The 11,594-nt window shown below is 39.5% G+C and overlaps 1 long non-coding RNA gene across 1 annotated transcript; it reads right to left on the bottom strand.

Annotated features, from left to right (window-relative positions):
• Positions 1-636: 636 nt before the first annotated feature.
• On the bottom strand, positions 637-3,210 carry LOC145538012 (uncharacterized). Its single transcript, XR_014076583.1, has 2 exons — positions 3,152-3,210; positions 637-757 (listed from the first exon to the last, which is right to left on the bottom strand). It is a non-coding gene; the product is annotated as an uncharacterized LOC145538012 (long non-coding RNA).
• Positions 3,211-11,594: the final 8,384 nt, after the last annotated feature.

The raw sequence follows: 11,594 nt of genomic DNA, 5'->3' as shown, positions 1-11,594 counted from the left end.
CTCCAACCCAGTAAGTACATGACCATGGAAACCTCAGGGAATTTTATCACATAACACTGTCACTCACCACTTGGCATCTGAGCTCCATTCTTGACTTTGATTATAAATGTCCTCAAACTTTCTGGCAAATTGTTCATCCGTTGGAATGATAAAGTAAATGAAACTTTCCTGTAATGAATTTCATTTTAACAATTTCTTCCTGGGATTAATAATTGATTAAAAAGCTTGCTATGATCTTTGTATGTTCTTTTCTATTTCCTTATTATAGAAAATCAGGAAACATTTATCAAAGAGTTATTGCGCTTTAGGGATCATTTCACATCAGGAGTGATCATAAGATTAATAATGGCTTAATAAAAAGCACACAATCTTACAACTAACAAACGACCAGTGTTGACAATATCCATCCACCCTAAACTCCACCTATAATTCCTGTACAACCAAGATTCAAGACTTCTGCAGAAATAAACAATCTAGACTTAAATCTCCAATTTATAGTCTCACAGTCCATGTTTTTCATTAAAACCTATGAATTCTCAAGGGCTTGTTCAGTCGGGTATTTTAATAAAAAAAGTTGGATTTCTCCCTTAGAAGAATCGTCATATCAACTATAAAGAATACATTTTGTTACTGGAATCTTTTGGATAACTTTATTAATCATAAGTCCTTATATGCCACTTTGATTCTCCAATAAAGACTTCAGATCTTGATGAAATATTTCATAGAGATAGAAATCCATCCTTCTGAATATCCAAATCTGGAAGGAAGGAAAGTTTCATTTGCTCCATTTCTGCGTGCATTCCTCCAGCTTATCATCAGATCAAGTTAAAAACTAATCTTTCCACAGCCAAAACTTGCACAGCTAATGCTTGCAATACAGATGCTTGCAATTTTTATGTTTTTTTATAGTAAAAGTCACATAATATAAAACATACCATTGTAACCATATTTAGCTGTATAGTTCAGTGGCACTAAGTACATTCACATTGTTGTGCAACTCTCACAATCATCCATCTCCTGAATTCTTCACCTTCCTAAACTGAAACTCTGTTCTCATTAAATACTAACTCCCCATTCCCCTTCCCACCCACTTCCACCTCCCAGCTCCTTGTATCTACCAGTATATTTTCTGACTCTATGAATTTGACTATTCTAGGTACCTTGTATAAGTGGAATCTAACAGTATTTGTCTGTACCTAGTGTATACTGCTGGAGAAGGAAATGGCAGCCCACTCCAGTATTCTTGCCTGGAGAATCTCAGGGACAGAGGAGCCTGGTGGGCTGCCATCTATGGGGTCGCACAGAGTTGGACATGACTGAAGTGACTTAGCAGCAGCAGCAGTGTATACTGGAATGCATTTTTAAGGTTAACAATGTATGTCCTACAAATAGATTTAAAAAAAAAAAAAAGACTTGTATTTTTAAAATAACACACAAAAATGACAGATTGGGTACTGATATGACACAGAGGGAACAACTCTACGGCAAAGTGTGTGTCATCCCTAAATCTGATCACAATATATAAACTGGCCTCATAGTTCTACAACACGAAAGAGTCCTAGGTGAGGCAGAATCACAATGGAGGTAAAGCCATTCCTCGTGAACTTCATTGCTCCTATGGAGAGACTCTGCTTCCCTGAATCACTCCTCCTATAACAGTTACCCCCAGATCTCTTCGTGGCTCACTCATACTTCTCCAGCAATCGTTACTCAAATCACACCTTTTTAACCAGACCCACATTAACTTCCTGTGAACACTTAAAACCCATTTAGTCTGCCTTTGCTTCCCAACCTCCCTTCTTATGCTCTCCTCTCTTTTCACACTCCTGAGTAATTTATTCATTCACTGAGGTCATGAGTTCTGAGGACCTCCTTTTGCTAGATTTTGAGCTACACAAGGGCAGGATCTGTTGTCTACATAAATTGTTTTCTGCTTCTCCTTTAAACACGACAGTTTCCCACTCTAATCATGACATTCTGACATGGCATTTTTCCATCCCTTCATGTTCCTGGTCTTCTTGTACCCCTGGAACAACAGCCAACACCTTAATCCCTCCACTTTATCTAGCTCATCAGGGCTTTTATGACGTCGCTGTTACCCACTCAACCTGAAACACCAATCAGCAAACTTAAACTGCTTTAATCAGGGTTCCAGGCCACTTAGGTGGCTGAATTTCCAGATCTACCCACCCACAGACCCAAGAAACCTAGTTTCTGCAGTCATGTTGATCACTTCCAAACATTAAAGTGGAATCCTGCGTGTTAAGGACCCATAAGAATCTTTTGACATCCAGGACTTATTTCTGAGCTGTTAACTACACCCTCATAGCAACTTATGAACATAAACCATCTTCTTTCAAGCAGAACTCCAACAGAAATCTCCTTCATTCTCTGTGAACTCGCTCAGAAACATCCCTCTTCTGTCACAAAGTACCACAGAAACCTCTTATTTTATGTTAGAATTCCCTCAGAAACTTTCTACCATCTTTGACACTTTCCCTGAGAAACTTCTTCTGGCATATTTTCCATGAGAACCTCCATCTTTCTGTCAGAGTTTATCTCAGAATGTCATTCTTTATGTCAGATTCAGCTAACACTTCATTTTTTTGGTCAGAGTTCACCTGAGAATCTGTGTGTTCTCAGAACCTCCTTGTTTCTATAAGATTTCACCTCCTATTTTCAGTGAGATTTTTCATCAGAAGCTTCTACCTTTCTGTCAGATTTTAATTCAGAAGCTACTAGATTCTATAATATTTTACATCAAAATCACCTTTCTTTGGTGAAATTTTACTGCAGAAGCTCCAATTTTCTGTCATTTTTACACTAGAAACTGCAAGTTTCTTTCAGATTTTACTTCAGAAACTCTTAGTTTGTTTCAGGTTTTTCCACAGAACCTCCTAGCTTCCCTAAGGTTTTACCTTAGAATCTCTGAGAGTTCATCAGATTTTACCTCAGAATCTCTAAGTTTCTTTCAGATTTTACCTCAGAACCTCCTGATTTCTGTCAGATTTTATCTCAGAGGTTACCTCGGAACCTCCTGGTTTCTGTCAGTGTTACCTCAGAACCTCCTGCTTCCCATCCGATTTTACTTCAAACCTTCTGGTTTCTGTCATATTTTAGCTCAGAACCTCCTGGTTTCTGTAGATTTTACCTCAGAACATCTTGCTTTCTGTCAGATATTACCTTAGGCCCCTCTAGTTTCTTTCAGATTTTACCTCAGAATGTCCTAGGTTCTGTCAGATTTTACCTAAGAACACTCTAGATTCTGTTAGATTTTAACTCAGAACACTCTAGATTCTGTCAGATTTTAACTCAGAACACTCTAGTTTCTGTCAGATTTTACCTCAGAACCCTCTAGTTTCTGTCAAACTTTACCTCAGAACCTCCTGGTTTCAGTCAGATTTTACTGCAGGATCTCCTAGTTCCTATCATATTTTACATTAGAATCTTCCTGTCCATTTTTTATCTCAGGACCACCCAGTTCTTGTCTGATTTTAGCTCAAGACCTCATGGTTTCTATCCTATTTTTACCTCAGTATCTCAAATTATACCTCAGAACCTTCTTCTTTGTCTAATTTTATCTTAGAACTTTCCTCTTTTCATATTTTTCCTTGGAACCTCCTTCGTTCTCTCAAAATTCCCTCAGTCTTCCCTTCTTCTCTCAGAATGCCTTGTCACTCTCCTGTGTCTCAGAATTCACTCTCCTTTCTTTCAAAATTTCCTCTCACCCTCCTTCTTTCTCTAAGAATTCCTTCTCAATCCCATTTTCTCAGAATTCTCTCATACCCTCATCACTCAGAATTCCTCTCACCCAAGTTCTCTCAGAAATCTCTGTCACTTTCCTTTTCTCAGAATTTCTCCATACTACCCTTACTCAGAGTTCCCTAAGACTTGCCTTTCTCTCAGAATTCCCTCAGACTCTTCTTTCTCTCAGAATTCCCTCAGACTCTCATTCTTTCTCTCAAATTCCCTCAGAGTCTCCTTCTTTCATAATGTCCTCTCAAACTCCTTTTCTCACTAACTCCTCTCAATCTCATTTTCTCAGAAATTTTTCATACCTTCCTTCATGCCAATTTTAACTTACTCACCTTCTCTCAGAAATCCTCTTAACCACTTCTGAGTATTCCATCAGAAATCTTCTTTTTCCCAGAATTCACTCTCACTTCTCTTCTTTCTCTCTAAATTCCCCCTTACTCTCCCTCTGTCCTCAGCCACTCAGTCTTTGTCTTGTGTCTATATTGACTCGTAAGATAAATTCTTTCATCTACCCTTTGCTCACCTCGCTCCATCTCTGTGTCTGTAACCTCTACCTCTACGTTTCTCTGTGTTTTCAGTTTCCTGCTCTTCTTATACTCATTTTTTTCAGAGGAAGAGGTGCCCTTCTTCTTGCCAAAAGCATATTCTTTACCACAGTAAAGTTATTTGCCTATTCTGGAAATTCATTCCTTCAGATATATCCTCTTCCCAAATATTCAATCTTGCATCCTTCTTCTCTGCCTACAAACATGCTTACAAGGCCCTTATCCCACAAACCTTACCTCTCATTCTAACAATTTTTGAACTACCTGCTCTCACTGTTTCTCCTCTTGAATACCTATTTTCTTGTAAATAATCTACTCCTCAATCCCTTTCCCACTGTACTTCTTATAAGTCTTTATAAAATTTATTGTTAAATCTCATGGTCATTTCTCAGTCCCCACCTTGATGTTTACGGCATTTTCCATTTTTAAAAATTTTTAACAAAACTACATTTTTAAATTAAATTTGTTGCAGTATAGTTGCTTGACAATGTTGTGTTAGTTTCTGTTGTACAGCAAATTGAATCAGCTATATGTATAGGTATATCCCCTCTTTTGGGGAGTTTCCTACCCATCTAGGTCACCGCAGAGCACTGAGTAAAGTTCTCTGTGTTATACAGTATGTTCCAACTAGTTTTAAATTTTATACACAGTATCAAAAGTTTGTATATGCCAATACAAATCTCCCAATTCATCCCACTTCCCACTTTCCCCCTTTGGTGTCCATACATTTGTTCTTTACAAACGTATGTGTCTCTATTTCTGTTTTTGGCCTTTGCCATTTTAGTCAGGCTTGCTTCCTCTTCTCTTTCAGCTTATACCCCAAGGCCTTTCCTATTCCTCTCCTTCACTACCCATTTATTTTCTGTGGGTTTCCTTCATTGTTTCTCCTCCCCCAGCATATATCAAGATGTACCATGAAGCTTAATTACTGGCCTCTAGTTTTCTGCCAGCTTTCCTGTTCTGTTGGGATTTCTCTTTGGGATTTTTTTTCTGGTCCATGGTACCATTATTCTCCCAGGAATTGGCTCTTCTAGGTGATTCCAGAATCTTTCAGATTAAGTGGCCTTTGGTTTTCAGAAGTCCCTTCAGGATAAATACCAGGCACAAGAATGTTCTAATCATGGAGAAGAAGGACTGATCTTAGGGATCTTAAACATTCTTAAGCTAACAAATCTATCCCTTTAGCCATGATGTTCTTCTGAGCGCACATGAGAGAAACAGAGTTTCAGAGCTGGGAGGGATGTTGGGGATTACCTTGTCCTACATTCCCATCGGAGAGGTGGGAAATTAAAGCCCACTGACACCAAGGGATGAGAACTTGGGATTCCTAGTACCTCCAGTGTAACTAAGTCACAAGTAGTAGCCTTTGGGGAACTTCCTTGATGGTCCAGTGGCTAAGACTATGCTCTCCCAATTCAGGGGCCTGGGTTCAGTCCCTCATCAGGGAACTAGATCCCGCATACCACAACTAAAAATATCCCACATACCACAGTGAAGACTAAAGATCCTGCATGGCACAACTGAGACCTGGTGCAGCCAAATAAATTAAAAAAAAAATTTTTTTTTTAAAGTAATGCCTTGGTGAAAGGAATTGATTTTCTTATTCCATTTCTATAACTTACACTATGACATTTGTAAAATCATTAAACTTCTCTAAATCTTACTTTCCACTATCCCTCATATAAGAAATTTTTAATACAGTAGCCTCTAATGTCCCTTCAAACTTTAATTTTTCATTGATTTATGTGTCTTTGATAGCTGCTGCAGGATGTCACATCAGGATTACAGCCAAGTGTGTAAAGGCAAATGATTCATTTGCCTTTTCAGGGAAATGTCAGTATATCCTTAGGATTTTCTTGTCCTAGTCAATGGCATCATCATTCTCCCAGGAGCTGACTCTTTCAGACCAAATTTTGCTTTTCTCTGGGTTCACTGGCCCATTATTTCCGTATGTCCTCCCAAGGATGAGCATCTAGCATCAGCATGTTCTTGTTACTACAGAGGAGGCTCTCCATGGATCCACGAAAGAAGATCGTTGAGCACTATTTCCTTCATAACAGAGGCCAGTCCATAGAGCATCACCTGTTTCTAGTCCCCAGGTCTCTGGAGAGGTACTCTAGGTGTACTTCATCATATATGTGTTGCTGCACATCTGTAACCTCCCACCTGTGCTCTCTTATTGCTCCCCAATCAGGGGATGTTGAGGACCATGTGAAGTTCACCCATGCCCACTGGTTCATCCTTCCAGACCCTGAGGCAAGAGGGAGGTGCTCTCTAACCCTGAGCCCCTGAAACCCATCTCAGGGTCCTAGGATCAGGCTTCCCCGAAGGCTGTGGAGGACAGGGGAATCAATGCCTTGTGGGGAATGAACTTGGACCAGTAAGAAAAGGGAGAGAGCATGCGATTGGCAGAGGAAATCAACTTGCTTCCTCCATCCCTCTATCAGACCCCTGATGTCACAGCGATGCCACATACCTTCCCAGAAACATCCTGTGTGTCTGAGCAACCATTTGTGCTTCCTTAAAGCTGTGGTCACATGGATTTTCTTCCTCCTTTCTTCCTTCCTATTTTTCATCATTTTTCCTTTTCTGAGAATTCATGCCCCCCAAAAAGAGTCACCATAGAAGCTGTGCCTCAGGCTTCTACTTTCTAGGAAAACTAGGCTGAGACAGGTACTGGAGAAGCCTCTATCCCTATCTCAGCCCCGAGCCGGTCAGTCAATTATTCACACAGAAAATTAGCCATCACACTTGTATTTCCCCTCTGGTTTCTGATCCCCCAAATTCTGTTCACACTATAGCTAATTTAGTCTTCTTAAAGACCCTATCTCCATCTTTCCAATAGTTTAGCAACTCCTCTTTATTTTTAGTATAATGCTGAAATACCTTTACTTAGGATAGAACATTATTCATTTTACACTATATATTGTCACCCTGCTTATTTAATTTATATGCATCATGGGAAATGCCAGCCTGGATGAAGCACAAGCTGGAATCAAGACTGTCAGGAGAAATATCAATAACCTCAAATATTCAGATGACATCACTCTTATGGCAGAAAGTGAAGAGGAACTAAAGAGCCTCTTGATGAAAGTGAAAGAGGAGAGTGAAACAGCTGGCTTAAAACTCAACATTCAAAAAACTAAGATCATGGCATCCAGTCCCATCACTTCATGGCAAGTAGGTGGGGAAACAATGAAAACAGTGACAGACTTTATTTTCTTGGGTTCCAAAATCACTGCAGATGGTGACTGCAGCCACGAAATTAAAAGACACTTGCTCCTTGGAAGAAAATCTATGACCAACCTAGACAGCATATTAAAAAGCAGGACATCACTTTGCCAACAAAGGTCCATCTAGTCCAAGCTATGGTTTTTTCCAGCAGTCATATATGCATGTGAGAGTTGGACCATAAAGAAAGCTGAGCACTGAAGAATTGATGCTTTTGAACTGTGGTGTTGGAGAAGACTCTTGAGAGTCCCTTGGACTGCAAGGAGATCAAATCAGTCAATCCTAAAGGAAATGGAGAGGGTAACAGGTAGGAAGGCCAGAGGTCCCCAAGCGGCAGGAGGAAATAAACTGCAAGTGGTAGACGTTTTTGTTTGTTTTGTTTCCCCCCCACACACACAAAATTAAAAGAGGCTCCTTTTAATTCTGTGTTGACAACACCTAGTTCTGCCTTGAGCTAACCAATGAGTTTTTCCTATGGAAATGTTTTTCTTAAGAGATATTAATGAAGCTATGTATTTGCTTTGGAATTTGCCTTTCTTCAAAATGGTTCCATCTAAAACTAACTTTTTTTCTTTTCTCAAACCTTGGGGTGATTATGGCTCAACAAACCAGTATTCCTGTCAACTGTTTTATGGCCAGGGCCAGGGCCATAAAACTGTTTTATTTACATGCCTCATGCCATCCTATATCAAAAATGCATATTGTGGGAGAGGGGCCTGGTGAAACTCCCCCAGTCTTGAGGTGTCTCTCTTATCTGATTAATAGCTTTCTAACAGACATAAAACACCTTGCTAAAAAACCATCAAAGGGGCACTCTTTCTGTCCCCCTCTGAGGTCTATGTCAGAAGCTTTCCCTATCACTGTTATACTTTAATAAAACTTTGCTACACAAAAAGCTCCAAGTAGTCAAACCTCATCTCTGACCCCGGATTGAAATCCTGTCCTCCGGAGGTCACAAATCCAGGCATAACACACGGCTCTCAGCAGCAACCTTTCAAAATCAACACTGAATATTCTTTGGAAACACTGATGCTGAAGCTGAAACTCCAATACTTTGGCCACCTGATGTGAAGAGCCAACTCATTAGAAAAGACCTTGATGCTGGGAAAAATTGAAGGCAGGAGGAGAAGGGGACAACAGAGGATGAGATGGTTGGATGGCATCATCGACTCAATGGGCATGAGTTTGAGCAAGCTCCGAGAGATAGTGAAGGACAGGGAAGCCTGGTGTGCTGCAGTCCATGGGGTCACAAAGAGTCAGACACAACTGAGTGACTAAACAACATCCCATCATTTCTGTTTGATTTTTCTCTAGAGATACCCATCGAAAATTTGTTTTTAGCTTATAAATCATCTACCCTTCTACATCATTGTACACATCAGTCTTTCTCCTGGATGTTCCTTCCCACTGTCTTGTTTCATTTAACCTCACACAGAATGTAAACTCCTTAAGGACAGAGGCTGCATCTATCCTGTGCCCCTTTACACAGCATAAGCATCCTTAGTTTGATATTGACCCTCTGCCTTGAAATCTTGTGTGGACCCAAACCATGGGGAAATAAGACATGGGAAAATGTAACCTGGCACAGCACTAATTTTCTTACTCCATGATGGAGTGGACCTTGGAATGCCAATGTGTATCGTTATAACCCATAACGCTGCTAAAAGTGCTCATCTGACTTGGTGAATTTCTCATTTTCTGTGAGCTGAAAATCAGCAACCTCTCTGGAGGAACTAAGAAGGCATAAGGGAGCCTCAACCACTCATGTCTGCTCACATTTATTCTTAGCCTCATGCCCAATCCTTACCTTGCTTCTTTGCTAATATGGAGAAGTTTGAAGTAAAGGCAACTAACTATGTTTAAGTAGCCATTCTTACCTATCTTCAAACCCAAACCAAACTATGTGGTCTGCACTATGTCCAATAAATAACCAATAAATATTTGAAACAAAAATGAAGAGAGGTAAAGTGAATGAATGAGCCCCTATCTTTTCTAAAGGTCTTCCCCGATGGCTCAGATAATAAAGAATCTGCCTGCAGTGCGAGAGATCAGGTTCAATCCCTGGGTTGGGAAGATCCCCTGGAAAAGGAAATGGTTACCCACTCCAGTATTCTTGCCTGGAGAATCCCATGGACAGAGGATCCCAGTGGGCACCGTTCATGGGCTCACAAAGAGTCAGACACCACTAAGCGACTAACAAACACACACATCTTCTCTAAAAGAACAGCTTAAATCTTACTTCCTTCATGAAAGCTTTCCATACTGCCTTTTTACTGTAGACCAAAATGAGCTCTGCTGAAGTTCTCTGCAAGGTGTGTGTGTTGCTCTTATTGGTCCTTGACAATTTGCTTCCTTGTATTTGAAATAATTTCTAGGGGAATATATTTGGCCTGTACAATCATACAACAAGCTCTGTGAAGACAAATCCATGTTTTATATCTCTTTGGTTGCTCACAATTAACACAACATTTGCACAAAGTAAATACAAATGCCTTGCTCCCTTTTCCTTTCTTTGTTCCTTCCTTCATTTACAAACAATGCCATGTAGTGGCCCTGGAACTTTAGAATAATGGAAAGCTGATGCTGACATAGATTTCGTTTCTAAGCTTCTATAAGCGAGGTAATTTCGACTTCTTCTTCTTCTTAGGCTGTGCAGCACCACATGGAAGATTTGTAAGCAGTTTGGTAAAATAAGGCTGGTGGAATTAGAAAGGATGGGGGGGGAAGCAGGATGCTAAGAAATGCCAATTCCTTTCATATCATCCAAGAAGAGATTATTAGCAACTAGAGAGAAATATAAGAAAAACTTAACTATGAGCAAAGAATCATGGATGATTTCAATTCTTCATTAAATTTTATAATTGTTTTGACAGACTATAATTTAACAAGTATTCCCTTTATCATCAAAAAGACAGCAAGTGTTATTTTCAAAAGAAAGAAGTTTTAGATGGGTTTTTACTATGTGTTCAATCATAATAAGCCTTTAGGGCAGAATCTACTCTGCAGATCTAACTGAAAACAATTAAAGAATCAAGGACTCAGGATTCTTGGCATTTAGTCTCAGCATTCCTGTGACTGAAGTCAAAATCTGGGGCCGTGATTCTTTCTTATTTGACAAGAACTGAGTAATCTCATACCCAGCACCCTAACAATTCAGTCTTATTGTCTTTCTTTAAGATGATGTGGTGAGGCCCACAATGCATACTGTGACTGTATTCTTTGCCCTCAGTTCCAATTAGTTCTAAAATATTGGATTTTATTTTCAAAGTAAGAATCTAGGAGAATAATTTAGAAATTCCCTGATCAGGGCCCACGTCCCAGAACGATGTGGAATAAACAGTTGTTGTCATTTCTTAGTGTCATCCTATTTGGAAGAGAGAATTTTATTTAATATTACAGTAGTATTATGAATGAACACATGAAGGAGTTTTAAATGCATGAATGAGTAAATGAATCAGTTTTAACTGCAGTGCTGTCTTGGTTAAAACAAAGAAATACAGCCTTCTTTGTAGGATACCATTAAAGACCTATGAATTAGCATTACACTATCTAAAGCCTTGTGGCCCTGGGAGCCAATTTGTGACTCATGCTCTGTAATAAACAAATGATACTAATAAAACATCATTTTCTAGGAGTTGTATACCCTGAAGCAACACATGGTCAGAATGAGCTGGAATTAAAAATGAGCAATGAGGATATGAGTTCACAGCTCCCACAAAAGCAATGCCAGAGATGTTCTAACTCAGTTCTCCTTGTGTCTGGATTAATTTTTAAAGATTCATGTCAGACTTGTGAAGGATTTCAGAGTTATGCATGCTCTTCAGTGATTGCAGCATGAGTAAGAGTAACTGGAATTGCTCAGGAAAACTAAATGGAAAGTTGATACTCACAATTCCATCAGTGCTGTATGCAGAACAATGGCTTCCCAAAGATGTCCATATCCTAAACATTGGATCTCTTGACTATATTATATTACAGGGCAAGGAGGGAATTAAAGTTGCAGATGGAATTAAGGTTGCAATTGACTTTGAGATGAGGGGCCATCCTAGATTATCTGGGTTA

The sequence above is a fragment of the Giraffa tippelskirchi genome, chromosome 1 (genome assembly GCF_054371585.1).
Source record: "Giraffa tippelskirchi isolate mGirTip1 chromosome 1, T2T-mGirTip1v1.2.pri, whole genome shotgun sequence".
NCBI lineage: Eukaryota > Metazoa > Chordata > Mammalia > Artiodactyla > Giraffidae > Giraffa > Giraffa tippelskirchi.
This window is presented reverse-complemented; position numbering and strand designations above follow the sequence as displayed.